We start from the raw sequence: 16664 nt of genomic DNA, 5'->3' as shown, positions 1-16664 counted from the left end.
TTATTCCCATGAAACTCATCTCCAAACTCCATGGCCTGGGCCTCAGCACCTCCCTCTGCGACTGGATCCTGAACTTCCAAAATCACAGACCACAATCAGTAAGGTAGGCAACAACACCTCCTCCACGATCATCCTCAACACCGGTGCCCCACAAGGCTGTGTTCTCAGTCCCCTATTATACTCCTTATACACCTATGACTATGCAGCCAAATTCCCCTCCAACTTGATTTTGAAGTTTGCTGACCACACCACTGTAGTGGGTCAAATCTCAAACAATTACGAGACAGAGTACAGGAATGTGATAGAGATTCTGGTGAACTGGTGCAGTGACAATAATCTCTCCCTCAACGCCAACAAAATGAAGGAGATTGTCATTGACTTCAGGAAGCCAATGACAATCTCATTGTCATTGAGATGCCCCTGTCTATATCAATGGAGACAAAGTAGAAAGGGTCAAGAGCTTCAAGTTTTTAGGTGTCCAGATCACCAACAGCCTGTCCTAGTCCCCCCATGCCGACACTATAGTTAAGAAAGCCCACCAGTACCTCGACTTTCTCAGAAGACTAAAGAAATTTGGCACGATAGCTACGACTCACCAGCTTTTACAGATGCACCATAGAAAGCATTCTTTCTGGTTATATCACAGCTTGGTATGGATCCTGCTGAGCCCAAGACCGCAAGGCATTACAAAAGGTTGTGAATGTAGCCCAATCCATCAGACAAACCAGTCTCCCATCCATTGACTCTGTCTACATTCCCGCTGCCTCAGCAAAGCAGCCAGCATAATTAAGGACCCTACACACCCTGGACATTCTCTCTTCTACCTTCTTCCTTCAGGAAAAGGGTACAAGCGTCTGAGGTCACGTACCAACCAACCTTAAAAAGGGCAGTAGGGATAACCCTGGTAATTATAGACCAGTGAGTTTGACATCGGTGGTAGGAAAATTATTGGAAAAAATTCTTAGGGATAGGATGTATAAGCATTTGGAGCGTTGCGATCTGATTAGGGATACGCAACATGGCTTTGTTCAGGGGAGGTCTTGCCTTACGAATCTGGTAGAATTTTTTGAGGAGGTGACAAAAACGGTTGACGATGGACGAGCCGTTGATATCATCTATATGGATTTCAGTAAGGCGTTTGACAAAGTCCCTCACGGTAGGCTGGTAGAAAAGGTTAAGGCACATGGGATACAAGGACAGGTAGCTAGATGGATTGAAAACTGGCTGGGCAACAGGAGACAGAGAGTAGTAGTGGAAGGGTCCTTTTCTGGCTGGAGGTCAGTCACCAGTGGTGTGCCGCAGGGGTCAGTACTGGGACCTCTCCTCTTTGTAATATATATAAACGACTTGGAAGAGGGCGTACGTGGTGTGATCAGCAAGTTTGCGGATGACACTAAGATGGCAGGATTGGCAGATACTGAGGAAGATTGTCAGGTGACACAGCAAGATATAGATAGGTTGGTATATTGGACAGATAGATGGCAGATGGAATTTAATCCTGACAAATGCGAGGTGATGCATTTTGGAAGGAATAATGCAGGGAGGAGTTACATGATAAATGGTAGACCGATTAAGAGTATAGAAATACAGAGGGACCTGGGAGTGCAGGTGCACAAGTCTCTGAAGGTGTCAACATAGAACATAGAACATTACAGCGCAGAACAGGCCCTTCGGCCCACGATGTTGCGTCGACCAGTTACAAAAACAATGACCCACTAGCCTATACCAATCCCTTTTCGTCCATAAACCTATCCATAGATCTCTTAAACGCCCCCAAACTAGGCGCATTTACAACTGCAGCAGGCAGGGCATTCCAATCCCTCACCACCCGCTGGGTAAAGAACCTACCCCTGACATCTGTCCTGTAGCTACCCCCCCTTAATTTAAAGCCATGCCCCCTCGTGCTAGCTTTCTCCATCCGAGGAAAAAGGCTATCACTATCCACCCTATCTAAACCTCTAATCATCTTATATGTTTCAATAAGATCCCCTCTTAGCCGCCTTCTTTCCAACGAAAACAACCCTAAATCCCTCAGTCTCTCCTCATAGGGCCTCCCCACCATACCAGGCAACATCCTAGTAAACCTCCTCTGCACCCTCTCCAAAGCCTCCACATCCTTCTTGTAATGTGGGGACCAGAACTGCACACAGTACTCCAAGTGCGGCCGCACCAGAGTAGTGTACAGTTGCAACATGACGCTGCGACTCCTAAATTCAATCCCCCTACCAATAAACGCCAAGACACCGTACGCCTTCTTAACAACCTTATCTACTTGATTCCCAACTTTCAGGGATCTATGTACACACACACCTAGATCCCTCTGTTCATCCACACTATTCAAAGTCCTCCTGTTAGCCCTATACTCGACACATCTGTTGCTCCTACCAAAGTGAATTACCTCACACTTCTCCGCATTAAATTCCATCCGCCACCTCTCGGCCCAGCTCTGCAACCTATCTAAGTCTCCCTGCAGACTATGACACCCTTCCTCACAATCTACCACACCTCCGACTTTGGTGTCATCAGCAAATTTACTAATCCACCCAACTATACCCTCATCCAGATCATTAATAAAGATTACAAACAACAGTGGCCCCAAAACAGATCCCTGAGGCACACCACTCGTAACCGAACTCCATGAGGAATATTTACCATCAACCACCACCCTCTGTCTCCTATCTGATAGCCAATTCCTGATCCAACTTCCTAGATTACCCACAATCCCATACATCTGCATTTTCTGCAGAAGCCTACCATGGTGAACCTTATCGAACGCCTTACTAAAATCCATATATACCACGTCAACTGCCTTGCCCCCATCCACCTCTTTGGTCATCTTCTCAAAAAACTCAATAAGGTTAGTAAGGCACGACCTACCCGCTACAAAACCATGCTGACTATTTCTAATCAATTCATTACACTCCAAATAACTATAAATCCTATCCCTAATAATTTTTTCTAAAACCTTGCCCACAACAGAAGTAAGACTCACCGGTCTATAATTCCCGGCAAAGTCTCTGTTCCCCTTCTTAAACAATGGGACAACATTCGCTATCCTCCAATCCTCCGGGACTACACCAGAGACCAATGACGACCTGAAGATCAGAGCCAGAGGCTCTGCAATCACCTCTCTAGCCTCCCAGAGAATCCTAGGGTAGATCCCATCCGGACCAGGGGACTTATCTATTTTCAGCCCCTCAAGAATATCCAGCACATCCCCCTTATCAACCGTAATACTGTCTATTTTACACCCCTGCAACCCAGTGTCCTCCTCAGCTATATTCATGTCCCCCTGCGTGAACACCGAAGAGAAATATTGGTTCAATGCTTCTCCAATCTCCTCCGGTTCCACACACAACTTCCCTCTGCTGTCTGTAACTGGCCCTAATCTTGCCCTGACCAACCTTCTGTTCCTAACATACCTATAGAACGCCTTAGGATTCTCCTTAATCCTATCAGCCAAAGTCTTCTCATGTCCTCTTTTAGCCCTTCTTAACTCACTCTTCAACTTCCTCCTAGCCAATCTAAAGCTTTCTAGTGCACTACCCGAGCCCTCAAATCTCATCCGAACATAAGCCTCCTTTTTCTTTTTAACCATCGACTCAACTCTTTTAGTGCACCACAGTTCCCTAGATCTACCATAGTATTATATATATTATTATATATTATTATATTATATATTATTATATATATACCCACATTACAAGAAGGATGTGGAGGCTTTGGAGAGGGTGCAGAGGAGGTTTACTAGGATGTTGCCTGGTATGGTGGGGAGGTCCTATGAGGAGAGACTGAGGGATTTAGGGTTGTTTTCGTTGGAAAGAAGGCGGCTAAGAGGGGATCTTATTGAAACATATAAGATGATTAGAGGTTTAGATAGGGTGGATAGTGATAGCCTTTTTCCTCGGATGGAGAAAGCTAGCACGAGGGGGCATGGCTTTAAATTAAGGGGGGGTAGCTACAGGACGGATGTCAGGGGTAGGTTCTTTACCCAGCGGGTGGTGAGGGATTGGAATATCTACATAGGTAGAGAAGGTTGTGAAGAAAGCTTATGGAATGCTAGCCTTCATAGGAAGGGGTACAGAGTATAAGAGCTGTCGTCTAATGTTTCAGTTGTACAGAACGTTGGTTAGACCGCATTTGGAGTACTGCGTCCAGTTCTGGTCACCTTACTACCGGAAGGACGTGGAGACCCTGGACAGAGTGCAGAGGAGGTTTACCGGGATTTGCCTGGTATGGAAGGACTGAGTTACGAGGAAAGATTGGAAAAACTGGGGCTCTTCTCCTTAGAAAGACGGAGATTAAGGGGGGATCTGATAGAGGTGTATAAAATAATGAAGGGAATAAATAGAGTCAACAGTGGCAGGCTTTTCCCTAGATTGGGGACAATTATTACGAGAGGTCACGATCTAAGGGTGAGGGGGGAGAAGTATAATTTGGATACTAGAGGAAGGTTTTTCATGCAGAGGGTCATGGGGGTATGGAATGCGCTACCAAGCAAGGTGGTGGATGCAGGCACGTTGGACTTGTTTAAGGTTTACTTAGATAGACACTTGAGTGAAACAGGGGTGGAGGGTTATAGAAGACGGTATTAAAAAGGGTCAGAGCCTCGGGACGTTACTGGAAATGTAATACTACATGTTAGTGTTTTGTCTCTTTTAATCCACAGGAGTCGGTCCACCTTGTTGTCAAACGAGGGGCATGCACACAGTGGGTCGTGAGTGGGCTGCTCTTGGAGGTTTCGAGAGTGGCCTAGTACTTCGTGTCGTTGTGTGTGCTTATTCCTGGACCAGCAGACAGGCACCACAACAGCTCAGTGACTTTCACTGCTAGCTGTGCAGATACATGGATTTGGGCCTGTGTGTGTGGGAGTTTGCGCATTCTCCCTGTGGTTGCGTGGGTTTCCTCCGGGTGCTCCGGTTTCCTCCCACACCCCAAAGATGTGCTCTTAGGCTGATTGGTGTACCAAATTGACCCTACACTATTCTCCCCTGAATCTGGCGACATTAGGTGACCATTCACATACACACGGGGCAGGGTAGGTGTAGGAAAATGCTTTGTTGAAATGGCGGCGCAGGCTCGTTGGGCCGAAGGGCCTGTTTCCCGTGCTGGGTTGTTCTTTGTTTTTGACTCAAGAACAGCTTCTTCTCTGCTGCTGTCAGACTTTTGAATGGACTTACCTTGCATTAAGCTGATCTTTCTTTACACCCTAGCTATGACTGTAACATTACATTCTGCACCCTCTCATTTCCTTCTTTATGAACAGTATGTTTTGTCTGTATGGCACACAAGAAACAATAATTTTCACTGTATGTTAATACATGTGACAATAATAATTCAAATCAAATCAAATCAAAATTGCCACAAAGCAAAATAGAGCAGACTTTCTGTGCAAGTCATTCCAGCCAGGTCCATTCAAGAGTCAGTAAGTTAGAACTATTCAGAAAATTATAGCACTTTGCCCCTAATTCAGAAGACTTGTTTCAATATATCAAGCCTTAGTAGGCTAAACATAAATGGTGTTTCCATGAAGGTTGCGTCACAAGTGGAGAAGGTTGTTAGGAAGGCTTATGGGATGTTAGCCTTTATAGGAAGGGGCATAGAGTATAAAAGCTGCCGTCTAATGCTTCAGTTGTACAGAACGTTGGTTAGACCGCATTTGGAGTACTGCGTCCAGTTCTGGTCACCTTACTACCGGAAGGACGTGGAGTCTCTGGAAAGGGTGCAGAGGAGGTTTACCAGGATGTTGCCTGGCATGGGGGGACTGGGTTACGAGGAGAGATTGAAGAAACTGGGACTATTCTCCTTGGAAAGACGGAGATTGAGAGGGGACATGATAGAAGTATATAAGATACTGAAGGGAATAGATAGAGTTAATAGTGAGAGACTGCTCCCTAGACTGGGTACGAACACGAGAGGTCATCATTTAAGGGTGAGGGGGGAGAGGTATAATTTGGAGGTGAGAAGAAGATTCTTTACGCAGAGAGTTGTGGGGGTCTGGAACGCGCTACCGAGTAGGGTGGTGGAGGCAGGAACGTTGGACTCGTTTAAGATGCAGTTAGATAGGCACATGAGTGAAACGAGAATGGAGGGATATGGTAGGGGCTATTAAATAGGGTTAAACCTCGGGAGACACCGGAAAGGCAGGCTGTAAGATTAATATTTTTGTCTTTATTCCACAGGTGGAGGTCCACCTCGTGTCAAGCGAGGGGCATGCACACGGCGGGTCGTGCGTGGGCTGTTCTTGGAAGTCCAGGAGTGGCCTAGTACTTCATGTCGGTGTGTGTGCGCTTGATCCTGGACCGATAGACGGGCGCCGCAACAGCTCAGTGACTAGCACTGCTGGCTGTGCAGACACATGGATTTGGGCCTGTGTCTGTGGGAGTTTGCGCATTCTCCCTGTGGTTGCGTGGGTTTCCTCCGGGCGCTCCGGTTTCCTCCCACACCCCAAAGATGTGCTCTTAGGCTAATCGGTTTTTACCAAATTGACACTATTTCCTCCCTGAATCTGACTGAGTAGGGTTCCATTCGTAGACATGCAGGGTAGAATAGGTGTAGGGTGATGCGGCGGCGCGGGCTCGTTGGGCCGAAGGGCCTGTTTCCCGTGCTGGGTTGTTCTTTGTTCTTTGGTGGGTAAAATTCTCAAATCCATTATCAAGGACTTTATAGCAGGCTGTTTAGAAAGCAGTGGAAGGATCAAACAGAGTCAGCATGGATTTATGAAGGGGAAATCATGATTGACAAATCTGTTGGAATTCTTTGAAGATGTAACTAGTAGAATCAACAAGGGGGAGCCAGTCGATGTGGTACATTTGGACTTTCAGAAAGCGTTTGATAAGGCGCAAGATTAAATTGAGATGGATCAATCAGAAAACTGATTGGCAGAAAGGAAACATAGAGTAGGAATTAATGGAATGAATTTGCTTTTCAAACTGGCAGGCAGTAACCAGTGGGGGGCCCAGAGATCGGTGTTAGGACCTCAGCTATTCACTACATATGTATATAAATGATTTGGATGAGGGAACGAAATGTAACATCTCAAAGCTTGCAGATAGTACCAAGTTGGGTGGGAGAGTGAACTGTGACAAGGATGTGGAGATCCTTCAGAATGATCTGGACAGGATGGGTGAGTGGGCAAATCGGACAGGATGGGTGAGTGGGCAAATCAATGGCAGATGAGTATAATTCGGATAAATGTGAGGTTATTCACTTTGGAAGCAAAAACAAGAAAACAGATTACTACATGAATGGCTGTAACTTGGGAGAGGGGAGTGTGCAATAGGATCTAAGTGTCCTTGTGCACCAGTCACTGCATGCAGATGCAGCAGGCGGTAAAGAAGGCAAATGGAATGCAGGCCTCCATTGCGAGAGGTTTTGAATGCAGGAGCAGGGATGTGTTGTTGCAATTATACAGGGCCTTGGTGAGGCCATACATTGCATATTGTGTGCAGTTTTGGTCTCCTTTTCTGAGGAAGGATGTTCTTTCTCTCGAGGCAGTGCAGGGAAGGTTTACCAGGCTGATTCTAGGGATGGGAGGACTGATGTATGAGGAGAGATTGACCAGGTTAGCATTGTTTTTGCTACAGTTCAGACAAATGAGGGGGAATCTCATATAGACTTACAAAATTCTAACAGGACTAGACAGGGTAGGTGTAGGGAGGATCGTCCCAATGATGGGGGAATCCAAAACTAGAGGTCACAGTCTGAGGATTCAGGGTAGACCATTTAGGACAGAGATGAGGCGACATTTCTTCACCCAAAGAGTGGTGAGTCTGTGGAATTCATTACCACAGGAAGTGGTTGATGCTAAAATATTGAACATATTCAAGAAGTGGCTGGATATAGCATTTGGGGCAAATGGGATCAAAAGTTATTGGGAAAAAGCAGGATTAGGTTGTTTAGTTGGATGGTCAGCCATGATCGTGATGAATGATGAAGCAGGCTTGAAGAGCCAGATGGCCTCCTCCTGCTCCTACCTTCTATCTTTCTATGTTTCTACACATGCTATATTTTTTCAAAGCAAATGTAATGGGGCAGGGAGGGGCGGGGGGGGGGTGGGTAGGGGGTGAAGGAGAAGAAGACGGTAAGAGGGTATAACTTTTGACAGCTTGCGATACCCAAACCTACAATTTAATAAGGAGCTTCACTTCTCCAAACTTTAAAACCTTTGAAGACCTTGTAGAAGTAGTAAAAACATTGTTACCTGAAGCCCTCAGTAATTAGGCAGTGAAAGAAGTTCAACTCAACAGCAAAAACCCTTGGGGAAGCCAGAATAGCTTTTGTGGTAAACTGTTACAAACAGCTGAATTGAATCTGTCCTTAATGATATGTTGAGAAACCATCTAGTGCGTGGCGTAAATAAAACTGCCATACTGAAAAAGCTTTTGACAGTGGCAGATATAGCCCCAATGAAGGTGCTAGAAATTGCCTGCCATGGAAAGTGGAGAAAAGGATGCAATGGAGCTTCAAGGTGAGGTCCATCAAGTCTGGAGGGAAGCTGCCTGTGGCAGAAGTGCCAAAGATGAGGGTGCAATATTTGACAAGCAAAGAGTTGCAGAGACTGACAGAGTGCATAAGTGTAAGAGATTTGTGAAGAGTATGATTGTTTTGGGGAAAACCACCCCAGGAGATGTGTAGGTTGAAGGAAGCTATGTGTTGTGCCTGTGGCAAAAAGGGTCACGTAAGAAACAAATGTAAGATCAAGCAAAGCTAGCTCAGTGCTAGCAGGATCTAGCTCCAGTGCATGGAGAATAATTAAGAAGGAGGTCCAATATATATGAATAATATTAAGTTAGGCAAGTGAGCCCCCGTATCAATAATACAGATATCAACGGTTGTCTACTCTAAATGGAGGTAGACATAGGAACCTCAGCCACAATAGTAGAAGAGCAAACTTAACGATACCTACAGGGAAGGGTCCATCCAACTGCTGAGATTAAAAATGTTGCAGTCTGATGAAGCTATATAGATCTTGGGAACAACAACAACCCCTGTAGGTTACTATCCAACTGCCTTAATTGTAGTTGTGGGCCAAGGGCCAAACTTAATGGGTTGAGATTGACGTCAGGAAATTGAACTGAATTGGCTAAAAATTTTTAAAAATAATGAAAGGGCCTACATGAAATCCTCAGAAGGTACCAGGTGGTATTTCAGGATGAGTTGGGCAAAGTCGGAGGCTTGAAAGCCAAAATTCATGTGGATCTGGAAGCTGCATCTTGTTCATTGCATGAGAATGTGGAGACTGAACTTAAACGACTAGAAGATTCGGTTGTCATAAATCTTGCGCAATTTGAGGAGTGGGCAGCTCCCATTATGCCAGTAATTAAACCTGATAAGACTGTACAACTATGCAGTGACTATGAAGTAACAGTGAACTGGAAATGTGAAATTAGTTAGGCACCGTATACCTAAAATAGAGGACTTCTATGCAAAGTTGGCAAGGGAGTCTAACATAAACCAAATTATACATGATTCATGCGTACCAGCAGCTGGAATTGGATGACACTTCAAGGAAATTCATCATTATTAGCACACATAACGGCGTGTACTAGGGTATCAGGTTGCCATTTCGAGTCTGTTCTGCTTGTCCAATTTTTCAGAGAACAATGGAAAGCCTATTGCAAGACTTGCCTTAAGTAGTCATTTATTTTGATGATGTGCTAATCATGGGAGCCACAGAAGAGGAGTACCTAACTAAGTTGGAGAGTTTTAAGAAGTTTCCAGACAGTGGGAGTAAGACTAAAGAGAGAGAAGAGTACTTTTCAGGAAAATTAGGTGATTTATTGGGGCTTAAGGATGGAGGATTGTTTCCTATGGAAGATAGGACCATTAAAGAAGCACCAATCCTGAAGAATACATATGAGCTGAAGACCTTCCTTAGAATGGTAAATTATTAAAGGAGATTCATTCCAAATGTGTCAATGGCATCGGCATCTCTAAATGTATTACTAAAAAAACACTGAAGATGGTACTGGAAGATGCAGCAAGAAGAAACCTTCAAACAAATGAAGCAAATTCAGTAATCAATCTAACTTTTAATCCACTTAATTCCTTCTAAAGAAAGCATACTCACTTGTGATGCATCTCCTTTGGAATTGTAGCTGTTTTGTCACATAAAATGAATGACCGGTCCAAAGGACCATTGGCTATGCTTCAAGAACATTAACTGATGCAGAGGAGACATACTCACAGATTGAGAAAGAAGGTTTGGTCATCAAATTCGAGATAAAAAAATTCTACCAATATGTTTATAGGCAGCATTTTACTATAATCACTGATCATAACCTTTTACTAGGACTGTTTAGAGAAGATAATGCAATCCCTCTAACAGTGTCTTCAAGGATACAGTTTTGGACTTTATTGTTGGCTGCCTATGAATATGCTTTCCAACACTGATCATAGACACATATATCAAATGTAGATGCCTTGAGTCTTCTCCTGTTGCTGGGAAATATGATGTCCCCAGCAGTGCCACAAGAAATGATCTTAGCCTTGAATTTTCTCAATACATTACCCATATCCATGCAGCAAGTGAAATACTGGACTCAAAGAGATCCAATATAATCCAAGGTAAAACACATGGTTTGTGTTACGATAGAATGTCTGAACAGATAAAATCTTTTCAAACAAGGAAGGATAAACTAAGCCATGTGCTGGAATCCTTCGGTGGGGAACAAGGGTGGCATTGTCATGCCTGGCAGCAAGTTGTTACCTGAGGAATTTTACAGTGCCTACCCAGTGTGTCCAAGATGAAGCTTGCAGCTTCATTTGGCGGCATGGGGGATAGATGCAGACATACAGAGCATGGTTAAGCAGGACTAATGCCAGGTGAAGAAAAAAGTACTGTCCATGGGCGTTTGATGACCAGGTTGGACCTGGAATTTTCAAATTGGCAGGGAAAGTGGAAACAATGCAAATTGTTCGAAAGAAAAATCATGCTAACTAGGATTGCAAGGGATTCAAAATGGAAGATCTAATATATGTAAACAATTTTGGGACTGGTCCAAGTTGTTGTCATGGTCAGAACAGACCCAGTATTATATGAGGTGGAAGTTCAAGATAAAATCCTGAAAAAGCATTTGATCACTTGAGAAGAAGGGAGTTACATAGAGAACCAGTGGAATAGTCTGCTCTGATTATGCCTGCAGTAATGTTGCTTGAGTGAAAAAGAATAGAAGCAAGTTAACCTGAGGAAGGGCCAAGTAATGTTCCTGTGGCAGCTGAAGAAATAATAAACATAGATACACCTTTACAAGTTGAGAGTCCAACTTCTGAAAGTCAAACCAAAGCTGAACAAGGTAACTCTCTTCCTTCCTCACGTGTCAGTGTTTACAACTCAGTCTCCAGCTCAATGACTGAGCAGAAACTCCTCCAGCCACAAACATTTACTGCAGACATGTCTGTCCTGGATCACACTGGCATCCCGGAGCTCTCCCTGTCCTGTCATCCTCAAAAATGCCTCAATTAATTAGTTATATTATTTAGTTTTTATGTTGCTTTATTATATATATTGTTAACTTTACCACCAGCTTGTATACTATTTCAAACCTCAGAACTGGAATAGTCGTTAATCACTTACCAGATAATTACTAAAAAGCTAGCTCCTTTCACTGGAGTAGAATGAGAACCAATTTCTACAGGGTGAAATATGTAGAAAATGCAGAAGAAAGGATCAGCTCCTCATTGAATGCCGCAACAGCTCAGTGACTAGCACTGCTAGCTGTGCAGATACATGGATTTGGGCCTGTGTCTGTGGGAGTTTGCGCATTCTCCCTGCGGTTGCGTGGGTTTCCTCCGGGCGCTCCGGTTTCCTCCCACACCCCAAAGATGTGCTCTTAGGCTGACTGGTTTACCAAATTGACACTATTCTCCCCTGAATCTGGCTAAGTTAGGGGTTCCACTTGCAGACACGCAGGGCAGGGTAGGTGTAGGAGGATGTGGCGGCGCGGGCTCGTTGGGCCGAAGGGCCTGTTTCCCGTGCTGGGTTGTTCTTTGTTCTTTGAACTCCTTCACTCACCAAACTCTTAAGTAAAGTGAACTGGGGCTAGAGAAACTAGATTCAATCAGTTAGCTAATTCTCAACTTTCTTAGCAGAGTGTATTTGTGTGTCATGAATAAAGAAGTAAACTAGTCAACTTCATCTAATTACACAGTACTTTCCAGTTACCGCCAATTACAGACCATATTAGGTTTTACAAGCACAACACTTCAAACACCCCGCTCACCAAACTCTCAGATATGCACTCAGTTCCTCAGCTTCATTTGTTTGCCTGTGCCAAAGCTGTCCAGGATGTGACAAAGTTGAAAAAGCTGTCTAGGAAGTGTCAAAGCTGTCAAGGAACTGCTGCGCGTGAGTTGGCTTGGAGGTGAGCACAGGATAGGATTCTGTGGGATGGGGGGATGTTTTATATTCTATTATTTATTTATTTAAACATAGTCCATGAACAGAGAGATAGTCCTTGCATCCAACTCTTTTGTACCCGACAGCCTCCACAATTGTACTGGGTCACACATCTGACTCCTATTTCAGTCCACACCCCAGCTGAAAATTTGACCTTGTGGGCAGCCCTTTTTCAAGGCTGGTTTACTGAGAAGGGAAATCTCCCAACTCAATGAACCTGACACAAGGATGAGAAACTGGACTAATATTTTGCTTTTCTATTCTTCTTATTAAAGTAGATAAGAACACATTTTCCAACGTTATACTCAATATGTCATAGTTCTACCCTCCTAACCTATCAATTTCACCGTGGGCTAACACTTGCTGGATTCTTTGGGTTGAATTTTCACTCCTGAGTTGGGGAAACACAGCCTGCGATTCTCCCATAAGTACTGAATTCATGGGAAAACTAAATCCCGACTGTTCTGTCGGTTCAGCTTCTCAGCTGAATCTTCACACTCTGTGCACCAAAGAAGTCCCAGTCAGGAATCTCATTAAAAACCTGGGGTGTGAGGCCTATTCGCACCAGAGTTTGACAGTTCTGGAGCTCTGCGCATGTGCAGTGGCCCCAAACTGCCAACCTCCTGTTTGCTAGCCAGCCCGATCGTTGGCCAGCCTGGACTCCCACAATGCTATCCCTCCAGCCCTGCCACCGCCACCCCCCCCCTCCCGGTCCGATCACGACCTCCACAGCAACTCCTGGGCTGCCCCCAACCCCCTCTGCCCCAGAGCACCTCGATGTCTAGGCCCCAACGCCCCAGCATTGGCGATTCCCCCACCTCCCTCACCCTGGCAGACCCTCTCGCTGACTCTTCCGGGGTTAGACTCCCCTGGAGGCAGACCCCCCCAGCAGACCATCCCCCCCCCAGCCCACCCCAATCACTGCCCTCCCCCCATCCCAGACCAATTCCAATGTAGAGTGGCAGCAGGACCTCCCAACTCCACCAATCACACCTAGGCTCCACCCACCATGAGGCCTGCCCCCTTGGCACTGCCTGATGCCTAGTGGGCAGGGCCAAGATGCCCCCTGGGCATGGGCACTTTACCCTAGGCAGTGTCAGGGTGCACAGACTGGCACTGAGAGAGTGCCCATGCCCAGGAGGCACCCCCTTTGCCACCCTACCCCATTGCCCATTCTGGTAGGGTCTCCTGCTTATTCCCCAAATATGGGAAGCTGGTCTGAACCCTGCCGGAATGAAGTACCCCTGGCAGGGTAGGAGATTCAATCAGGACCTGAAAGATTCCGATAATAAACAAATATACATATTTAAAATACACGCAGAAAAGATTTAAATAATTCACCTGCCTTCCTGCCAGTTTCCAGCGTGGTCTGGCCGGCAACTGTTCGCCAGCTCCAGGAGATGCGCATGCATTTCCAGTGCACGCGCAAATTCCTGTTCAAGGCCACCTGACAGAAAAGTTGCGGGTCACAATGGGAGAGTCACAGCCACAGAGTCAGGAAAATTCCTGACGCCACAAACTTGACTCTGGAGAAAATGTCTTGAATCTTCAGATTTTCCAGGGGTGTAGGGGGCATGGGTGCTAACAGGAATCCAACTTGCTGACCCAAGAAAGAGTTTGGAGTCAGCCGTAAGAATTGTTGGATGTGAAGTGGATGCTGTTTTAAAGGCTGGCCTGGTGCTCTGAGACTTTGGGTGGAATTTTCCTGTCTTAGGGCAAGAGCGGCCAGAAAATTCTACCCTTTGTCCCAGTGGGCAACACAGTGGTTAGCACTGCTGTCTTACAGCACCTGGGACTTGGGGTCGATTCCTGGTTCAGATGACTGTGCAGAGTCTGCACGTTCTTCTGTGTCTGCGTGGGTTTCCTCCGGGTGCTCCAGTTTCCTCCCACAATCCAAAAGATGTGCTGGTTAGTGCATTTGCCATGCTAAATTCTCCCTCAGTGTAGGGGATTTTCACAATAACTTCCTTGCAGTGTTGGTGTAAGCCTACTTGCGACAGTAATAAATTGACATTAAAAACAATAAAAATAAAGAATAATCATTACAAGCCCTCAATTCCCACACACTCCCCATGCCCCAGCCATACCAACTCATGCTATGCCTTTTCCCTGCTCCCTCCCTAGGCCAACTTATTGAAATTCAACCCATGGTCACCCCACTCATCTACATGGCTCTTCATAGCCGCAATACTAAGTTTGCAAACTCATAGCAACTCATGACCACCCCAGCACCACCCCCCTCATTCATCCCTATAGCCCTTTATAGCCATAAGACAACTTTGTATCAACTCATGCCCCCCTACCATTTCCCACCACAATCACCAGGCAGGCAGATAGGTAAAGGGAAGGCCACTTTTATTTGCGTATCTGCCTTCAAACCTGCCAAAAAGGGAACCCAACTTTCTGTTTCTTGTTTGTTAGCCAATTCTCTATCCACACTATCACCCCCAAAACTATGAACTTTTAGCTTGTGTAGTAACTTTTCATGTGACATGTCATCAAATGCCTTTTGGCAATCTAAATACATTACATATATTAGCTCCCCTTTTCACCCTGTTTGCTACATCTCAAAGAACTCTAATAAATTTGTCAAATATAGTTTTCCTCTCATTATACCATGTTGAATTTGTTTGACGGCATTATGGTTTTCTAAATATTCTGCTGCTACATCCTTAGTAATTGATTCCAGCATTTTCCCAATGACAGATGGTAGGATAACTGGCTTATAGTTTCCTGCTTTCTGCCTCCCTCCTTTCTTGAATTAAGGGCATTATATTTGCAGTTTTCCAATTCATTTGAACCAAAATCTAAAGAAGATTAAAAACAATCTTTACTATCTCCACAGTCACTTCTTCTAAGATCGAAGGAGGCAGGAAAGACTTGTCCAGAAAACTTGTCAGCCTTTAGTCTCATTAGATTTCCAAATACTTCTTTAGTGATAGTAATTCCTCCCTTCCTTTCGTCTCTTGATTTTTCTAATGAGAAATATAGCCCCAGAATTTGGATTATGCTACACCCATATTTTGTCTATAAAATTCCAATACGATGGATAGGGTGTGTGTGCATGTGTGTTCACTTCATGTCAAGAAGTGCCATCTTGGTTAGGTTTCCTCCAATGAAGTCTAAGGCAAGTGCTGGAAAAGGCATTTGACCCACTGCATATGCAATTGTGTGTTCTAACACTTGTTTCAGTCCCCCTTAACAAATTTAATTGCAAATGTTCCTTTGCCTTTGTTGCTCATTTTCTTCAGGCAATTATCAGTCAAATCAGCAGTCCTTAATGGGACAGTTAGATTCTGGCATTCTAAAGTTAAATTATACTTTTTTACCTACTTTATTGAGTAGCCGGGTGAAACAGCTATGCTCTACATGAAATTAACAGACCACTGCTGACCCACACTTCCCAATTGCTAGCCTTCTCTACACCCTACATCAGATTCTCTACAGGGCTGATACTGGTGAGCTGCCTCTGGGGCTTGATTGTAAACTGCTGCTCACCAGTAATAAACAGCTGTTAGGTGGCTACCCAATTTCTGTGGTCCTGCCATTGACTTCATTAAAAGGTGTGCAACAGGAACTTCCTTGGAATCATGCCTAATTTCTTTGTCATATTGTGTCTCTGTTGCCAGGATCAACTGAGTATGGAGTAAGAAATAAGGTTTTAAGCATGAAGAGTTTGAAGTTTCAATAATGACCATTGAAGTTGTGAACAATTTTAAAGTACATTTTCTTTTCACTGTCTGTGGAAGTGTGAGATTTTCAATCCCCAGATGTAGGGTAAAAGCTTCTTAGAAGCATGTATTGTATTGCCTATGGACTTACCATTGAATAGAAGAGCAGCAGAAGAGGTTAGAGGGAAAGAAAGTGAGTTAGCATTTAAAGTGCTTGTATTTCTCTATCACACATTTCCCTCAGAAATATTTATGCAATTCATGTCTGTGGAGTAATTGATGGGAAGATGTTTATTAAAAAATTGCGATTCACTGAATAAGTGAATTCCTCCAAGAAAGAAAATCATGTTGATTAATGGCTTGTGGACGACAAGGCCTATCCCCTACTCCCATGAACAATGAGCTCATTAGTAGTGAACAGAGCAACAATATATCGAGGAATATGTCTCTACCAGTAATCATGGAATCTTAAAAGATGGCTTCTGTATCCTATTTTGTGATAGCCAACTGTGCCCTGCACATAGTAACCTTATTAAAAGACCTGAACATGGATATTCCTGGGAACATGACCATCTGCTTTGGAGGCAGAATTA

The 16664-nt window shown here is 44.6% G+C and overlaps 1 protein-coding gene across 1 annotated transcript in view; it reads right to left on the bottom strand.

Annotated features, from left to right (window-relative positions):
* The window catches only part of ttc29 (tetratricopeptide repeat domain 29), a 570038-nt gene that overhangs the window by 231774 nt on the left and 321600 nt on the right, over positions 1-16664 (bottom strand). The gene's annotated exons all lie outside the window — the stretch shown is intronic.

Source organism: Carcharhinus amblyrhynchos, chromosome 1 (assembly GCF_965287045.1).
Source record: "Carcharhinus amblyrhynchos chromosome 1, sCarAmb.v2.hapA, whole genome shotgun sequence".
Classification (NCBI taxonomy): Eukaryota; Metazoa; Chordata; class Chondrichthyes; order Carcharhiniformes; family Carcharhinidae; genus Carcharhinus; species Carcharhinus amblyrhynchos.
This window is presented reverse-complemented; position numbering and strand designations above follow the sequence as displayed.